Source organism: Nerophis lumbriciformis, linkage group LG01 (assembly GCF_033978685.3).
Source record: "Nerophis lumbriciformis linkage group LG01, RoL_Nlum_v2.1, whole genome shotgun sequence".
Lineage (NCBI taxonomy): Eukaryota > Metazoa > Chordata > Actinopteri > Syngnathiformes > Syngnathidae > Nerophis > Nerophis lumbriciformis.
Window position 1 is genome coordinate 71912933 of NC_084548.2, and position 19725 is coordinate 71932657.

Here is a 19725-nt window from a genome sequence, read left to right on the forward strand (position 1 = left end):
CTTGTCCGATAAAAATCATATTTCCTAAAACTCGAAATTATTTTGCGAGATGGAAATACATTTTGTCGATAACGCGGCCTGACGTTACGGCGACAGAAACTAACGAAAGTTGTCCGACAAAATCAATAAAAACATGAACATTTCAAAAACTAACGTTAGCGCCGGCAAAAGTTGTCCGATAAAATCGCTAAAAACCTGTATCTTTAAATTATTCCTTTATATTTCTATCCGAAACAAAATAGTTTAGTTGCGATAAATTATCGGTACATAGAAAAAGCCTGCCATCAGTTGTTCGATTAAAATCAATAAAAACATGAACATTGCAACAAATGATCACAATATTTCAAATTCCGACTTTTTTGTGACGACGACAGTACTCCTTGTATTATTACTTCTTTTGGATTTTTTGTTTCCATGTAATCTCGTCCTGGTTTAACTGTTGCGTCTAAAATCGTGACTTTTTACGCTACAGTCTATGATAAAACGTTAGAATTCGTCGCAACCGATCTTGTCGTATTCCGTCAAGCTTTCAAGATGTTTAAGCAAAGGTGGAAAGATTCAACACATATTTCCGAAAAAAGCAAAATTATTTTGCGAATAGGAAATACATTTGTTCGATAACACAGCCCGATGTTACAGCGACAAAAACTAATGTATATTTCAAATTCCGACTTTTTTGTAACGACTGTACTCCTTGTATTATTACGTCTTTCGGACTTTTTGTTTCCATACAATCTTGTCCCGGTTTAACTGTCGTGTTTAAACTTGTGAATTCTTACGCTACAAACTACGATAAAACATTAAAAACAAAAGCTTGTCCGATAAAAATCATATTTCCTAAAACTCGAAATTATTTTGCGAGATGGAAATACATTTTGTCGATAACGCGGCTTGATGTTACGGCGACAAAAACTAACAAAAGTTGTCCGACAAAATCAATAAAAACATGAACATTTCAAAAACTAACGTTAGCGCCGGCAAAAGTTGTCCGATAAAATCGCTAAAAACCTGTATCTTTAAATTATTCCTTTATATTTCTATCCGAAACAAAATAGTTTAGTTGCGATAAATTATCGGTACATAGAAAAAGCCTGCCATCAGTTGTTCGATTAAAATCAATAAAAACATGAACATTGCAACAAATGATCACAATATTTCAAATTCCGACTTTTTTGTGACGACGACAGTACTCCTTGTATTATTACTTCTTTTGGATTTTTTGTTTCCATGTAATCTCGTCCTGGTTTAACTGTTGCGTCTAAAATCGTGACTTTTTACGCTACAGTCTATGATAAAACGTTAGAATTCGTCGCAACCGATCTTGTCGTATTCCGTCAAGCTTTCAAGATGTTTAAGCAAAGGTGGAAAGATTCAACACATATTTCCGAAAAAAGCAAAATTATTTTGCGAATAGGAAATACATTTGTTCGATAACACAGCCCGATGTTACAGCGACAAAAACTAATGTATATTTCAAATTCCGACTTTTTTGTAACGACTGTACTCCTTGTATTATTACGTCTTTCGGACTTTTTGTTTCCATACAATCTTGTCCCGGTTTAACTGTCGTGTTTAAACTTGTGAATTCTTACGCTACAAACTACGATAAAACATTAAAAACAAAAGCTTGTCCGATAAAAATCATATTTCCTAAAACTCGAAATTATTTTGCGAGATGGAAATACATTTTGTCGATAACGCGGCTTGATGTTACGGCGACAAAAACTAACAAAAGTTGTCCGACAAAATCAATAAAAACATGAACATTTCAAAAACTAACGTTAGCGCCGGCAAAAGTTGTCCGATAAAATCGCTAAAAACCTGTATCTTTAAATTATTCCTTTATATTTCTATCCGAAACAAAATAGTTTAGTTGCGATAAATTATCGGTACATAGAAAAAGCCTGCCATCAGTTGTTCGATTAAAATCAATAAAAACATGAACATTGCAACAAATGATCACAATATTTCAAATTCCGACTTTTTTGTGACGACGACAGTACTCCTTGTATTATTACTTCTTTTGGATTTTTTGTTTCCATGTAATCTCGTCCTGGTTTAACTGTTGCGTCTAAAATCGTGACTTTTTACGCTACAGTCTATGATAAAACGTTAGAATTCGTCGCAACCGATCTTGTCGTATTCCGTCAAGCTTTCAAGATGTTTAAGCAAAGGTGGAAAGATTCAACACATATTTCCGAAAAAAGCAAAATTATTTTGCGAATAGGAAATACATTTGTTCGATAACACAGCCCGATGTTACAGCGACAAAAACTAATGTATATTTCAAATTCCGACTTTTTTGTAACGACTGTACTCCTTGTATTATTACGTCTTTCGGACTTTTTGTTTCCATACAATCTTGTCCCGGTTTAACTGTCGTGTTTAAACTTGTGAATTCTTACGCTACAAACTACGATAAAACATTAAAAACAAAAGCTTGTCCGATAAAAATCATATTTCCTAAAACTCGAAATTATTTTGCGAGATGGAAATACATTTTGTCGATAACGCGGCTTGATGTTACGGCGACAAAAACTAACAAAAGTTGTCCGACAAAATCAATAAAAACATGAACATTTCAAAAACTAACGTTAGCGCCGGCAAAAGTTGTCCGATAAAATCGCTAAAAACCTGTATCTTTAAATTATTCCTTTATATTTCTATCCGAAACAAAATAGTTTAGTTGCGATAAATTATCGGTACATAGAAAAAGCCTGCCATCAGTTGTTCGATTAAAATCAATAAAAACATGAACATTGCAACAAATGATCACAATATTTCAAATTCCGACTTTTTTGTGACGACGACAGTACTCCTTGTATTATTACTTCTTTTGGATTTTTTGTTTCCATGTAATCTCGTCCTGGTTTAACTGTTGCGTCTAAAATCGTGACTTTTTACGCTACAGTCTATGATAAAACGTTAGAATTCGTCGCAACCGATCTTGTCGTATTCCGTCAAGCTTTCAAGATGTTTAAGCAAAGGTGGAAAGATTCAACACATATTTCCGAAAAAAGCAAAATTATTTTGCGAATAGGAAATACATTTGTTCGATAACACAGCCCGATGTTACAGCGACAAAAACTAATGTATATTTCAAATTCCGACTTTTTTGTAACGACTGTACTCCTTGTATTATTACGTCTTTCGGACTTTTTGTTCCCATACAATCTTGTCCCGGTTTAACTGTCGTGTTTAAACTCGTGAATTCTTACGCTACAAACTACGATAAAACATTAAAAACAAAAGCTTGTCCGATAAAAATCATATTTCCTAAAACTCGAAATTATTTTGCGAGATGGAAATACATTTTGTCTATAACGCAGCCTGATGTTTCAGCGACAAAAACTAAAGTTGTCCGACAAAATCAATAAAAACATGAACATTACGACTTAATGTTCACAATATTTCAAAAACTAACGTTAGCGCCGGCAAAAGTTGTCCGATAAAATTGCTAAAAACCTGTATCTTTAAATTATTCCTTTATATTTCTATCCGAAACAAAATAGTTTAGTTGCGACAAATTATCGTTACATAGAAAAAGCTTGCCAAAAGTTGTCCGATTAAAATCAATAAAAACTTGAACATTGCAACAAATGTTCACAATACTTCAAATTCTGACTTTTTTGTAACGACGACTGTACTCCTTGTATTAGTACGTCTTTCGGACTTTTAGTTTCCATACAATCTTGTCCCGGTTGTGTTTAAACTTGTGAATGTTTACACTACAAACTACGATAAAACATTAGAAATTGCCACAACCGATCTTGTAGTTTTCCGTCAGGCTTTCAAGATGTTTAAGCAAAGTTGGAAAGATTCAACACATATTTCCGAAAAAGCGAAATTATTTTGCGAATAGGAAATACATTTGTTCGATAAAACATCCTGATGTTACAGCGACAAAAACTAACGTATATTTCAAATTCCGACTTTTTTGTAACGACTGTCCTCCTTGTATTATTACGTCTTTCTGACTTTTTGTTTCCATACAATCTTGTCCCGGTTTAACTGTCGTGTTTAAACTCGTGAGTTCTTACGCTACAAACTACGATAAAACATTAAAAACAAAAGCTTGTCCGATAAAAATCATATTTCCTAAAACTCGAAATTATTTTGCGAGACGGAAATACATTTTGTCGATAACGCGGCCTGACGTTACGGCGACAGAAACTAACGAAAGTTGTCCGACAAAATCAATAAAAACATAAACATTACGACTTAATGTTCACAATATTTCAAAAACTAACGTTGGCGCCGGAAAAACTTGTCCGATAAAATCACTAATAACCTGTATCTTTAAATTATTCCTTTATATTTCTATCCGAAACAAAATAGTTTAGTTGCGACAAATTATCGTTACATAGAAAAAGCCTGCCAAAAGTTGTCCGATTAAAATCAATAAAAACATGAACATTGCAACAAATGTTCACAATATTTCAAATTCCGACTTTTTTGTAACGACGACTGTACTCCTTGTATTAATACGTCTTTCGGACTTTTAGTTTCCATACAATCTTGTCCCGGTTGTGTTTAAACTCGTGAATTTTTACACTACAAACTACGATAAAACATTAGAAATTGCCACAACCGATCTTGTAGTTTTCCGTCATGCTTTCAAGATGTTTAAGCAAAGATGGAAAGATTCAACATACATTTCTTAAAAGTCCAAATTATTTTGCGAATAGGAAATACATTTGTTCGATAATGCGGCCTGATGTTACAGCGACAAAAACTAACGTTGGCGCCGGCGAAAGTTGTCCCGACAAAATCAATAAAAACGAACATTACGACTTAATGTTCACAATATTTAAAATTCCGACTTTTTTGTAACGACTGTACTCCTTGTATTATTACGTCTTTCGGACTTTTTCTTTCCATGCAATCTTGTGAGTTCTTACGCTACAAATTACGATAAAACATTAAAAACAAAAGCTTGTCCGATAAAAATCATATTTCCTAAAACTCGAAATTATTTTGCAAGACGGAAATACATTTTGTCGATAACGCGGCCGGACGTTACGGCGACAGAAACTAACGAAAGTTGTCCGACAAAATCAATAAAAACATAAAAATTACGACTTAATGTTCAAATTATTACAAAAACTAACGTTAGCGCCGGCAAAAGTTGTCCGATAAAATCACTAAGAACCTGTATCTTTAAATTATTCCTTTATATTTCTATCCGAAACAAAATAGTTTAGTTGCGATAAATTATCGGTACATGGAAAAAACTTGCCAAAAGTTGATCGATTAAAATCAATAAAAACATGAACATTGGAACAAATGTTCACAATATTTCAAATTCCGACTTTTTTGTAACGACGACTGTACTCCTTGTATTATTACGTCTTTCGGACTTTTTGTTTCCATATAATCTTGTCCCGATTTAACTGTTTATCGTGAATTTTTACGCTACAAACTACGATAAAACATTAAAAACAAAAGCTTGTCCGATAAAAATCATATTTCCTAAAACTCGAAATTATTTTGCGAGATGGAAATACATTTTGTCGATAACGCGGCCTGACGTTACGGCGACAGAAACTAACAAAAGTTGTCCGACAAAATCAATAAAAACATAAACATTACGACTTAATGTTCACAATATTTCAAAAACTAACGTTAGCGCCGGCATAAGTCCGATAAAATCACTAAAAACCTGTATCTTTAAATTATTCCTTTATATTTCTATCCGAAACAAAATAGTTTAATTGCGATAAATTATCGGTACATGGAAACAACTTGCCAAAAGTTGATCGATTAAAATCAATAAAAACATGAACATTGCAACAAATGTTCACAATATTTCAAATTCCGACTGTTTTGTAACGACGACTGTACTCCTTGTATTATTACGTCTTTCGGACTTTTTGTTTCCATATAATCTTGTCCCGATTTAACTGTTTATCGTGAATTTTTACGCTACAAACTACGATAAAACATAAAAAATCGCCACAACCGATCTTGTAGTTTTCCGTCATGCTTTCAAGATGTTTAAGCAAAGGTGGAAAGATTCAACACATATGTCCGAAAAAGCGAAATTATTACATACATTTGTTCGATAACACAGCCCGATGTTACAGCGAGAAAAATTAACGTATATTTCAAATTCCGACTTTTTTGTAACGACTGTACACCTTGTATTATTACGTCTTTCGGACTTTTTGTTTCCATACAATCTTGTGAGTTTTTACGCTACAAATTACGACAAAACATTAAAAACAAAAGCTTGTCCGATAAAAATCATATTTCCTAAAACTCGAAATTATTTTGCGAGACGGAAATACATTTTGTCGATAACGCGGCCTGACGTTACGGCGACAGAAACTAACGAAAGTTGTCCGACAAAATCAATAAAAACATAAACATTACGACTTAATGTTCAAATTATTACAAAAACTAACGTTAGCGCCGGCAAAAGTTTTCCGATAAAATCGCTAAAAACCTGTATCTTTAAATTATTCCTTTATATTTCTATCCGAAACAAAATAGTTTAATTGCGATAAATTATCGGTACATGGAAAAAACTTGCCAAAAGTTGATCGATTAAAATCAATAAAAACATGAACATTGCAACAAATGTTCACAATATTTCAAATTCCGACTTTTTTGTAACGACGACTGTACTCCTTGTATTATTACGTCTTTCGGACTTTTTGTTTCCATATAATCTTGTCCCGATTTAACTGTTTATCGTGAATTTTTACGCTACAAACTACGATAAAACATTAAAAAGAAAAGCTTGTCTGATAAAAATCATATTTCCTAAAACTCGAAATTATTTTGCGAGATGGAAATACATTTTGTCGATAACGCGGCCTGACGTTACGGCGACAGAAACTAACAAAAGTTGTCCGACAAAATCAATAAAAACATAAACACTACGACTTAATGTTCACAATATTTCAAAAACTAACGTTAGCGCCGGCAAAAGTTTTCCGATAAAATCGCTAAAAACCTGTATCTTTAAATTATTCCTTTATATTTCTATCCGAAACAAAATAGTTTAGTTGCGATAAATTATCGGTACATGGAAACAACTTGCCAAAAGTTGATCGATTAAAATCAATAAAAACATGAACATTGCAACAAATGTTCACAATATTTCAAATTCCGACTTTTTTGTAACGACGACTGTACTCCTTGTATTATTACGTCTTTCGGACTTTTTGTTTCCATATAATCTTGTCCCGATTTAACTGTTTATCGTGAATTTTTACGCTACAAACTACGATAAAACATAAAAAATCGCCACAACCGATCTTGTAGTTTTCCGTCATGCTTTCAAGATGTTTAAGCAAAGGTGGAAAGATTCAACACATATTTCCGAAAAAGCGAAATTATTACATACATTTGTTCGATAACACAGCCCGATGTTACAGCGAGAAAAACTAACGTATATTTCAAATTCCGACTTTTTTGTAACGACTGTACTCCTTGTATTATTACGTCTTTCTGACTTTTTGTTTCCATACAATCTTGTGAGTTTTTACGCTACAAATTACGACAAAACATTAAAAACAAAAGCTTGTCCGATAAAAATCATATTTCCTAAAACTCGAAATTATTTTGCGAGACGGAAATACATTTTGTCGATAACGCGGCCGGACGTTACGGCGACAGAAACTAACGAAAGTTGTCCGACAAAATCAATAAAAACATGAACATTTCAAAAACTAACGTTAGCGCCGGCAAAAGTTGTCCGATAAAATCGCTAAAAACCTGTATCTTTAAATTATTCCTTTATATTTCTATCCGAAACAAAATAGTTTAGTTGCGATAAATTATCGGTACATGGAAACAACTTGCCAAAAGTTGATCGATTAAAATCAATAAAAACATGAACATTGCAACAAATGTTCACAATATTTCAAATTCCGACTTTTTTGTAACGACGACTGTACTCCTTGTATTAATACGTCTTTCGGACTTTTAGTTTCCATACAATCTTGTCCCGGTTGTGTTTAAACTTGTGAATTTTTACACTACAAACTACGATAAAACATTAGAAATTGCCACAACCGATCTTGTAGTTTTCCGTCATGCTTTCAAGATGTTTATGTTGCTTATAATCTAGTATCAGTCGATACTAAGGAGGAACATATATTTCTTAAAAGTCCAAATTATTTTGCGAATAGGAAATACATTTGTTCGATAACGCGGCCTGATGTTACAGCGACAACAACTAACGTTGGCGCCGGCGAAAGTTGTCCGATTAAAATCAATAAAAATATAAACGTTGCAACAAATGTTCACAATATTTCATATTCCGACTTTTTTGTAACGACTGTACTCCTTGTATTATTACGTCTTTCTGACTTTTTGTTTCCATACAATCTTGTCCCGGTTTAACTGTCGTGTTTAAACTCGTGAATTCTTACGCTACAAACTACGATAAAACATTAAAAACAAAAGCTTGTCCGATAAAAATCATATTTCCTAAAACTCTAAATTATTTTGCGAGATGGAAATACATTTTGTCGATAACGCGGCTTGATGTTACAGCGACAAAAACTAACAAAAGTTGTCCGACAAAATAAAAAAAAACATGAACATTACGACTTAATGTTCAGAATATTTCAAATTCCGACTTTTTTGTAACGACTGTACTCCTTGTATTATTACTTCTTTTGGACTTTTTGCTTCCATACAATCTTGTCCCGGTTTAACTGTCGTGTCTAAACTCGTGAATTCTTACGCTACAAACTACGATAAAACATAAAAAATCGCCACAACCGATCTTGTAGTTTTCCGTCATGCTTTCAAGATGTTTAAGCAATGATGGAAAGATTCAACACATATTTCCGAAAAAGCGAAATTATTTTGCGAATAGGAAATACATTTGTTCGATAAAACATCCTGATGTTACAGCGACAAAAACTAACGTATATTTCAAATTCCGACTTTTTTGTAACGACTGTGCTCCTTGTATTATTACGTCTTTCGGACTTTTTGTTTCCATACAATCTTGTCCCGGTTTAACTGTCGTGTTTAAACTCGTGAATTCTTACGCTACAAACTACGATAAAACATTAAAAACAAAAGCTTGTCCGATAAAAATCATATTTCCTAAAACTCGAAATTATTTTGCGAGATGGAAATACATTTTGTCGATAACGCGGCTTGATGTTACAGCGACAAAAACTAACAAAAGTTGTCCGACAAAATCAATAAAAACATGAACATTTCAAAAACTAACGTTAGCGCCGGCAAAAGTTGTCCGATAAAATCGCTAAAAACCTGTATCTTTAAATTATTCCTTTATATTTATATCCGAAACAAAATAGTTTAGTTGCGATAAATTATCGGTACATAGAAAAAGCCTGCCATCAGTTGTTCGATTAAAATCAATAAAAACATGAACATTGCAACAAATGATCACAATATTTCAAATTCCGACTTTTTTGTGACGACGACAGTACTCCTTGTATTATTACTTCTTTTGGATTTTTTGTTTCCATGTAATCTCGTCCTGGTTTAACTGTTGCGTCTAAAATCGTGAATTTTTACGCTACAGTCTATGATAAAACGTTAGAATTCGTCGCAACCGATCTTGTAGTTTTCCGTAATGCTTTCAAGATATTTAAGCAAAGGTGGAAAGATTCAACACATATTTCCGAAAAAGCGAAATTATTTTGCGAATAGGAAATACATTTGTTCGATAAAACATCCTGATGTTACAGCGACAAAAACTAACGTATATTTCAAATTCCGACTTTTTTGTAACCACTGTACACCTTGTATTATTACGTCTTTTGGACTTTTTGTTTCCATACAATCTTGTGAGTTCTTACGCTACAAATTACGATAAAACATTAAAAACAAAAGCTTGTCCGATAAAATCATATTTCCTAAAACTCGAAATTATTTTGTGAGATGGAAATACATTTTGTCGATAACGCGGCTTGATGTTACAGCGACAAAAAACTAACGAAAGTTGTCCGACAAAATCAATAAAAACATGAACATTACGACTTAATGTTCACAATATTTCAAATTCTGACTTTTTTGTAACGACTGTACTCCTTGTATTATTACTTCTTTTGGACTTTTTGCTTCCATGCAATCTTGTCCCGGTTTAACTGTCGTGTCTAAACTCGTGAATTCTTACGCTACAAACTACGATAAAACATAAAAAATCGCCGCAACCGATCTTGTAGTTTTCCGTCATGCTTTCAAGATGTTTAAGCAAAGATGGAAAGATTCAACACATATTTCCGAAAAAGCGAAATTATTTTGCGAATAGGAAATACATTTGTTCGATAAAACATCCTGATGTTACAGCGACAAAAACTAACGTATATTTCAAATTCCGACTTTTTTGTAACGACTGTGCTCCTTGTATTATTACGTCTTTCGGACTTTTTGTTTCCATACAATCTTGTCCCGGTTTAACTGTCGTGTTCAAACTCGTGAATTCTTACGCTACAAACTACGATAAAACATTAAAAACAAAAGCTTGTCCGATAAAAATCATATTTCCTAAAACTCGAAATTATTTTGCGAGATGGATAATACATTTTGTCGATAACGCGGCTTGATGTTACAGTGACAAAAACTAACAAAAGTTGTCCGACAAAATCAATAAAAACATGAACATTTCAAAAACTAACGTTAGCGCCGGCAAAAGTTGTGCGATAAAATCGCTAAAAACCTGTATCTTTAAATTATTCCTTTATATTTCTATCCGAAACAAAATAGTTTAGTTGCGATAAATTATCGGTACACGAAAAGTAGATACTCGAATGTTAATTTAACGTTACGCAACAGACTGAAAACTTGCTAATTACAAACGTTTATCTCGTCACCAACTGGACATTTTCCGACAAAAAAAAAAACAACCCAAGCACGGACGTAGCTCGGCGGGATGAGCGAGCGCCACCTGGTGGATTTAAGCCAAACTTCACGTTTGCGTCACTCGCTGTTCATTTCTGGTAGCATTTCCTCCTACCTCCTTTTTCTGTTTTGCAGCCTTGTCGTCTCTCGCTACGCTTTTTTCTCCCGCTTACAAGAACTCGCAAGCAAGGAAGAAGAAGAAAAAAACGGAGCATATTTTATTGCGGTGGAGCAAATGCTAGTTCGGATGAAGAGTGGGGAAAGAAAGGTGTGCGTGTCCATGTTTGTTTGGGAGAAGAATATTTATGAGAAGCATTTATACGACTAAACACCACTGGAATGTGAAGCCAGACCATGCAGATTAGTCCCCTTTAACCTTTTCACAGTCCACTCATGTTGTCTGCGGGAGGAGGGGGGGCGCCAAGCACCTATTTTTCCTTTTTCTTCGCCTCTTGTTGCAAACTAGCCTCGGAGCGCGACTCGTCGTCACCGTGACGACCGACGGCAGGATTCCGAAAGCTAAAATTCCCCGCCGCTTCGGTTTTTAACGCCAGGACAAAGTGAGCATTTTGGAGACTAAACATTAACCCTAACCCGCCGCCGTCCTAGACAGACACGCCCATTGCCCCGCCCCCTCTTCGCGACCATGTTTTTCCTTTCTCGGACAATGCAATCCTGAAAGCACTTTGCCTTGTTTTATTCCTCGGCGTGAACACGTGAATGATGATTTGTTACAAGAGGACAAAAAAAAGTGTTGATAAAAGATGTAAATGATCATTCACTGTTTTGGAAGAAACTGCATCTGTCTTTCTGACGTTAAAAGAAAAAGGACAACAAATCCAATTTAGTGACATTAAAACCTATTTTATAAAATGTTTGCTGCAGCCAATTGGTCTTGTCATTCAGTATTGTGGCTTAGGGTTGTTTGTGTTGAATAAAGTGCTATTGCGAAATATTTACAAACACTCTTTTCTTCTACTAATGGACACTTTTTTTACCTTCAAAGCTTGCTTTTTGGGTCCAAGGACGGTTGGTGCGGGTGAGTGGAAACATGGCATGTTCTGTAGCACCTGCTCAGCTCTACAAAGTAGGCAGCAAACAGTTTGAAGATGGTGGGGAAAAAAGGTAAAATTAAAATTTTAAAAAAAAAAGTCCAAGAAGGTAAGAAGCAGGTAAAAAAAAAAAGTCAAATAAGGTAAGTAGATTCAAAAAGGTCAAAGATAAGCAAGAAAAATCTAATAAGGAAAAAGCAAGAAGTAAATGAAGGTGAAAAGTGGTGAGCATATAAAAGAAGGTAAGAAGTAGGTAAAAAGGTACGTAAAAGAAGGTGAAATGCAGAGGTGGGTAGAGTAGCCAGAAATTGTACTCAAGTAAGAGTACTGTTACTTTAGAGATTTATTACTCAAGTAAAAGTAAGGAGTAGTCACCCAAATATTTACTTGAGTAAAAGTAAAAAGTATGTTGTGAAAAAACTACTCAAGTACTGAGTAACTGATGAGTAACATATACACACATATCTATATATATATATATATATATATATTATATATATATTATATACACATACATATATACAGTATATCATTTATATTTATTTATTTTGCCGTTTTTGTTTACATGTTAAAGGTGTTTTAATGAATATACATGCATGTTTAACACATATAGATTCCTTTCTTTCATGAAGACAAGAATATAAGTTGGTGTATTACCTGATTCTGATGACTTGCATTGATTGTAATCAGACAGTAGTGATGATAACGTCCACGTTTTCAAATGGAGGAGAAAAAAAGTTCCTCCTTTCTGTCTAATACCACATGAAAGTGGTTGGTTTTTGGTATCTTATTTGTCCAGCTTCCATATTCGTTTTTATACACTTTACAAGAAATACATTGGCGGCAAACTCCGTAGCTTGCTAGCTTGTTTGCGCTGGCTTTCGGAGACTCTTATTTTGAAAGCGCAGGCGCGATGGAGCGGCACTTTTATTGTGAAGACAGGAACTGTGCAGTCAGTCTTTAGCCTTGTGACGGGATTTACGTTTGAAATAAAAAAGTGTCTTTTTTCCTTCACACTTTTGATTGATCGATTGAAACTTGTATTAGTAGATTGCACAGTACAGTACATATTCCGTACAATTGACCACTAAATGGTAACACCCCAATAAGTTTTTCAACTTGTTTAAGTCAGGTCATGTGACCACCTGGCTCTGTTTGATTGTTCCAACGTCACCAGTGACTGCATCTGATTGGTGGAACGGAGTCAAACGTCACCAGTGACTGCATTTTATTGGTGGAACGGAGTGAAACGTCACCAGTAACGCAGGCACTTTGAAGGTCTGTCTGACAGACCAAAACAAACAAAGCGTGCATTAACAGATCGATCAAAATTAGTAGCGAGTAGCGAGCTGAATGTAGATAAAAGTAGCGGAGTAAAAGTAGCGGAGTAAAAGTAGCGTTTCTTCTCTATAAATATACTCAAGTAAAAGTAAAAGTAAGTTGCATTAAAACTACTCTTAGAAGTACAATTTATCCCAAAAGTTACTCAAGTAGATGTAACGGAGTAAATGTAGCGCGTTACTACCCACCTCTGGTGAAATGTAAGACAAATAAAGTAAGAAGTTTTGTAGGTAAAAGTAGCCAAGAAGACGGAGAAGTAGGTGTCACGTTCAAACACAGGACATCTATTAAACAAGACAAAAGGCAAGGAATCAAACAGAGACAGAATTCAATTTGGACTCAATTGAGGAGAGACGGCGTCGACCTGTAACCTCTCACAGTGTCTTAGCACGCTCTGACGAAGAAGGTTTTCGTCTCCTCTTTTATTTAGATGTTCAATGTTCACGCACCAACACATGTCACAGCAGGAATGGTAAGTGTGTAAAACAGTCATTGTTTTCGGTCACATTGAAGACCAAGAAGAGGATGTCTCGGGCTTGGGCTCTTCCTGGATCCAGCTGGGGTAGGTGTTGGAGGACAATGGATAACCCCTCCCGTCTCCTGACCACAGCGACTTCAAGAGGGCAGCGGGTCGTAAATAGCGTTGACTTCAAAGAGTTCCTCTGGAAGTTGAGCAGATCCTGCCATCTGTCCGTGTTGAAATCACAGTGGAGTTTCACGAGCCTTCTTCCTCTTGTTAGGCCTCGAAAGACAGCCTTCATCTTCTTATCAGGAACATAATGTAATACAACGTTTCTTTTGTGATAACTTACAAACAATTATTCCAACAGTAGGTAAAAATACAAGTATGTAAGAAGTAAAAAGGTAAGTAGGTCATATAAGGCAAGTACTGTCGTGAAAAAGATAAAAGCAGGTAAGAAGTAGATTAAAAAAAAGGTAAGAAGAATGTAAAAATAAAAAAAGGTAAATTAAGGTAAGTAGGTTAAAAAGATAAAAGTGGGTTAAAAAAGAAAAAATTGTTCAGAAGTAGTTAAAGGTAATAAATAGGGAATTGTAGGTTAAAAAAAGTTATGTGTAGGTCAAAGTAGGTTAAACGTGTACAATAAGGTAAAAAAATAAGAAGTTGGTAAAAAAAAGGGGGGGGGGGGTCAAAGTAAGCAAGAAGTCAATCAATCAATCAATGTTTATTTATATAGCCCTAAATCACAAGTGTCTCAAAGGGCTGCACAAGCCACAACGACATCCTCGGTACAAAGCCCACATAAGGGCAAGGAAAAACTCACCCCAGTGGGACGTCGATGTGAATGACTATGAGAAACCTTGGAGAGGACCCCCCTCCCGTAGGGGAGATCGAATGCAATGGATGTCGAGTGGGTCTGACATAATATTGTGAGAGTCCAGTCCATAGACGTCCATAGAAGTAGTAAAAAGGTCAAATAAGATAAGTAGGTAAAATTATATTAAGTTGGTAAATGTAATTGTAAAATAAGGTAAGAAGTTTGTAAAAAAAAAAAAAAAAGGTAAATTTAAGTAAGGAATAGGTAAAAAAAAAACGTAAGAAGTAGGTAAACAGGTAAAATAAGGTAAGTATGTTTTTTTTTGTTTTTTTTTTAAAAAGGTAAAAGTATGTAAAATAAGGTAAGAAGTATGTTTTTTTTTTTTAAGAAGGTAAACGTAGGTAAGGAATAGGTCAAATAAGATAATTGGTTAGAAAGGTAAGATAAATGTAAGAATTAGGGAAAAGGGTAAAAGTAGGTAAACAGGTAAAATAAGGTAGAAAGTATTTTGTTGTTTTTTAAAAAGGTAAAAATAGAAAAAATAAAATAAGTATGTTAAAAAAAAAAAAGGTAAAGACAGGTAAGGACTAGGTGAAATAAGACAAGAAGTTGGTCAAAAGGTATAATAAAACGTAAGAAGTAAGAAAAAGGGTAATAGTAGGTAAACAGGTAAAATAAGGTAAGTTTGTAAAAAAAAAAAAAAAAAAAAAAGGTAAAAGTAGGTCAAATAAAATAAGTAAAAAGGTCAATCAAATTAAGTATGTAAGAAGTGGGTAAAAAGGTAAAATAAGCAAATAGCTGTGTATGTAAAGGTAGGTCATATAATATAAAGGGTGGGTAAAAGGGTAAAATAAAATAAGTAGGTTAAGGTAAAAGTCGGTAAGGAGTAGGTAAAATAAGACAAAGGGTAGGTAAAGGGTAAAATAAAAAAAAGTAAGTAAAAAAGATAAAATATAGTATGAAGGATGTAAAAAAGGTAAAAGTAGGTAAGGAGCAGATAAAATAAGAGAAAAGGTAGGTAAAATAAAAAGGTAAAATGAAGTATGTGAAAAGGTCAAAGTAGGTCAAATAAAAAGGTCCAATAAGGTAAGGAGAAGGTAAACAAGAGGATTGGTTTTGAAATGAAATCATTAAGTGTCCATGGAAATGTTGTTTGATGTGTATTGTACTCCTTTGTTTTGACTGATAATGATGTACTTCTTTGTAATTAGTGCAACGACTTCAAAGTGTCGCTGAGTTCAAGTCATCAAACGATGTGCTGACTCACCAAATAACTGTTGGCATCAGCAGGAGTGTTAAAAGTTGTGATGGTGAAAACACAAAAGCGAGACTTTCCTTCCTGCGCGACCAGTCTGGGTTCGGTCGCCACGAAACCCCCAGCAAGGCTGCTTGCAAGCTGCCTAGAGTCCACTTTAGTCCCTGGAACACCACTGTGACCTTGCAAGCTGCCTAGAGTCCACTTTAGTCCCTGGAACACCACTGTGACCTTGCACCAGTCTCTCTGCAAGGTGCGCTTGGACCTCCATGGGTGAGCCTGCAGGCCCTGTCACATCACCATGTGACAGGTGGTGACAGTACACCTACTTTGAGACAAGAGCTATAGTGATGCATGCTTGGTTATGCTTTAAAGTCATCCAACAATTGTATTTTTAGCATGTGAATAACATAAATACAGTCTATTATACAACATTATTCACATGTGAATAATATAAATACAGTCTATTATACAGCATTATTCACATGTGAATAACATAAATACAGTCTATTATACAGCATTATTCACATGTGAATAATATAAATAGTCTATTATACATCATTATTCACATGTGAATAATATAAATACAGTCTATTATACAGCATTATTCACATGTGAATAATATAAATACAGTCTATTATACAGCATTATTCACATGTGAATAATATAAATACAGTCTATTATACAGCATTATTCATATGTGAATAATATAAATACAGTCTATAATACAGCATTATTCACATGTGAATAATATAAATACAGTGTATTATACAGCATTATTCACATGTGAATAACATAAATACAGTCTATTATACAGCATTATTCACATGTGAATAATATAAATACAGTCTATTATACAGCATTATTCACATGTGAATAAAATAAATGCAGTCTATTATACGGCATTATTCACATGTGAATAATATAAATACAGTCTATTATACGGCATTATTCACATGTGAATAATATAAACACAGTCTATTATACAGCATTATTCACATGTGAATAATATAAATACAGTCTATTATACAACATTATTCACATGTGAATAATATAAATACAGTCTATTATACAGCATTATTCACATGTGAATAATATAAATACAGTCTATTATACAGCATTATTCATATGTGAATAATACAAATACAGTCTATTATACGGTATTATTCACATGTGAATAATATAAATACAGTCTATTATACAGCATTATTCACATGTGAATAGTATAAATACAGTCTATTATACAGCATTATTCACATGTGAATAATATAAATACTGTCTAGTATACCGCATTATTCACATGTGAATAATATAGATAGTCTATTATACAGCATTATTCACATGTGAATAGCATAAATACAGTCTATTATACAGCATTATCCGAGGATGTCGTTGTGGCTTGTGCAGCCCTTTGAGACACTTGTGATTTAGGGCTATATAAATAAACATTGATTGATTGATTGATTCACATGTGAATAATATAAATACAGTCTATTATACAACATTATTCACATGTGAATAATATAAATACAGTCTATTATACAGCATTATTCACATGTGAATAATATAAATACAGTCTATTATACAGCATTATTCACATGTGAATAATACAAATACCGTCTATACACAGCATTATTCACATGTGAATATTATAAATACAGTCTATTATACAGCATTATTCACATGTGAATAATATAAATACAGTCTATTATACAGCATTGTACACATGTGAATAATATAAATACAGTCTATTATACAGCATTATTCATATGTGAATAATATAAATACAGTCTATTATACAGCATTATTCACATGTGAATAATATAAATACAGTCTATTATACGGCATTATTCACATGTGAATAATACAAATACCGTCTATACACAGCATTATTCACATGTGAATATTATCAGAGGTGTGGACTCGAGTCACATGACTTGGACTCGAGTCAGACTCGAGTCATGAATTTGATGACTTTAGACTCGACTTGACAAAATGTAAAAAGACTTGCAACTCGACTTCGACTTTAACATCAATGACTTGTGACTTCACTTGGACTTGAGCCTTTTGAATTGACATGACTTGACATGACTTGCTACTTTCCCCAAAACCCAAAGATGAAAAAGTTATTCGGGAGCGCTCCGTATTTTTCATTGTGTACTTGTCTATCAGCGTTGCGTGTGTCAGCTGGTGTGGTCTCAGTACAACAGCCAATCAAATTAGATCTACTTTGTTTTCATCACACAGCATTCATCCAATCAAATTGCAGGACAACCAACGAAGAAGACATGTCCAAACCACACGCCAGTGAACAAAAAATGATACCTAAAATAATTTTGTTTGGGTATAAAAATTACGAGGTGGTCAACACAAAACGGTTTGCAGTATGCAACACATGCGGTTCGAAAATTACTGATGGAGAGGCAACAACTTCCAACTTCGTCCGGCATTTGAAGTTGCACAAAGAACGGTAAGTTTTGAATGTAAGATAACGTTTATTGGCTAAGTAACGTGACTTTTATTTGCTGTGTAGTTAAATCAGTGAGGCTGTAAACTCACTGCTAATGTTATAACGTTAGTGCAAACACGGGAATCTGTTGCAGTTCACTACCTTATTCATACTTTTTGTTCAGTGATTTTTTTAAGCAGGGTTACGTTAGTCAATATATCACACGTAACGTTAGACGGCGGTCAGCAGCACCGCGTATTTTAGCCACCTAAAAAAAGACAAAAATAGTAAAATAAAGGTCAGTTAAAATGTATACTATATTATGAATATGTGTACCGTTTTAGCTAGCTTTCTGACATACTGTTGGTTGTTTACCTCAGTGGTCCCCAACCACCGGGCCGCGGCCCGGTACTGGTCCGTGGATCGATTGGTATCGGGCCGCACAACAAATAATTTTTTTATTTTTTTATTTTTTTTATTAAATCAACATAAAAAACACAAGATACACTTACAAGTAGTGCACCAACCCAAAACAACTCTCTCCCCCCTTTTGTTCTGGGCATTGAACATGAAGACTCTTCCTTCACTGTTCCGAGTGGCCATGAGAGTCTTGGCAGTGCCTGCCTCCAGTGCTCCAGTGGAGCGAGTTTTCAGCCATGGTGGCATCATACTACGCCCCCATCATGCACAAATGACTGACAGACTCTTGGCTAATTTGGTCTTTTGCAAATGCAATGCAGCATAGGGCCCTGACATATAAAAAGTACAACTTTTTTGTTATGTTCACGTATATGTCATGTTTTTTCAATCTTAACACTTTTGTACAAATAAGTACATTTGCACTTTATTTTTCAATGTGTTTGTTCTGTAAAGGAATGAGTTAATGTTTAAAATGACTGGTTAATAGTGCTATTATAAAGTGCAATGTCAGCACAATTTTCTTTCCTGCAATTTAAAATGCACTTGTTTTAATAAATAAATACAGCGTTTGAAAAGCATACACAATCTGTGTTAATATATTAGTCTGTGGTTAAAAGGACTTGAAAGGATCGAAACTCAAAATGCAGGACTTAGGACTTGACTTGAGACTTTCCAGTCTTGACTTTGGACTTGACTCGGGGCTTGCCTGTCTTGACTCGGGACTTGACTCGGACTTGAGGGCAAAGACTTGAGACTTACTTGTGACTTGCAAAACAATGACTTGGTCCCACCTCTGAATATTATAAATACAGTCTATTATACAGCATTATTCACATGTGAATAATATAAATACAGTCTATTATACAGCATTGTACACATGTGAATAATATAAATACAGTCTATTATACAGCATTATTCATATGTGAATAATACAAATACAGTCTATTATACAGCATTATTCACATGTGAATAATATAAATACAGTCTATTATACAGCATTATTCACATGTGAATAATATAAATACAGTCTATTATACAGCATTATTCATATGTGAATAATACAAATACAGTCTATTATACAGCATTATTCAC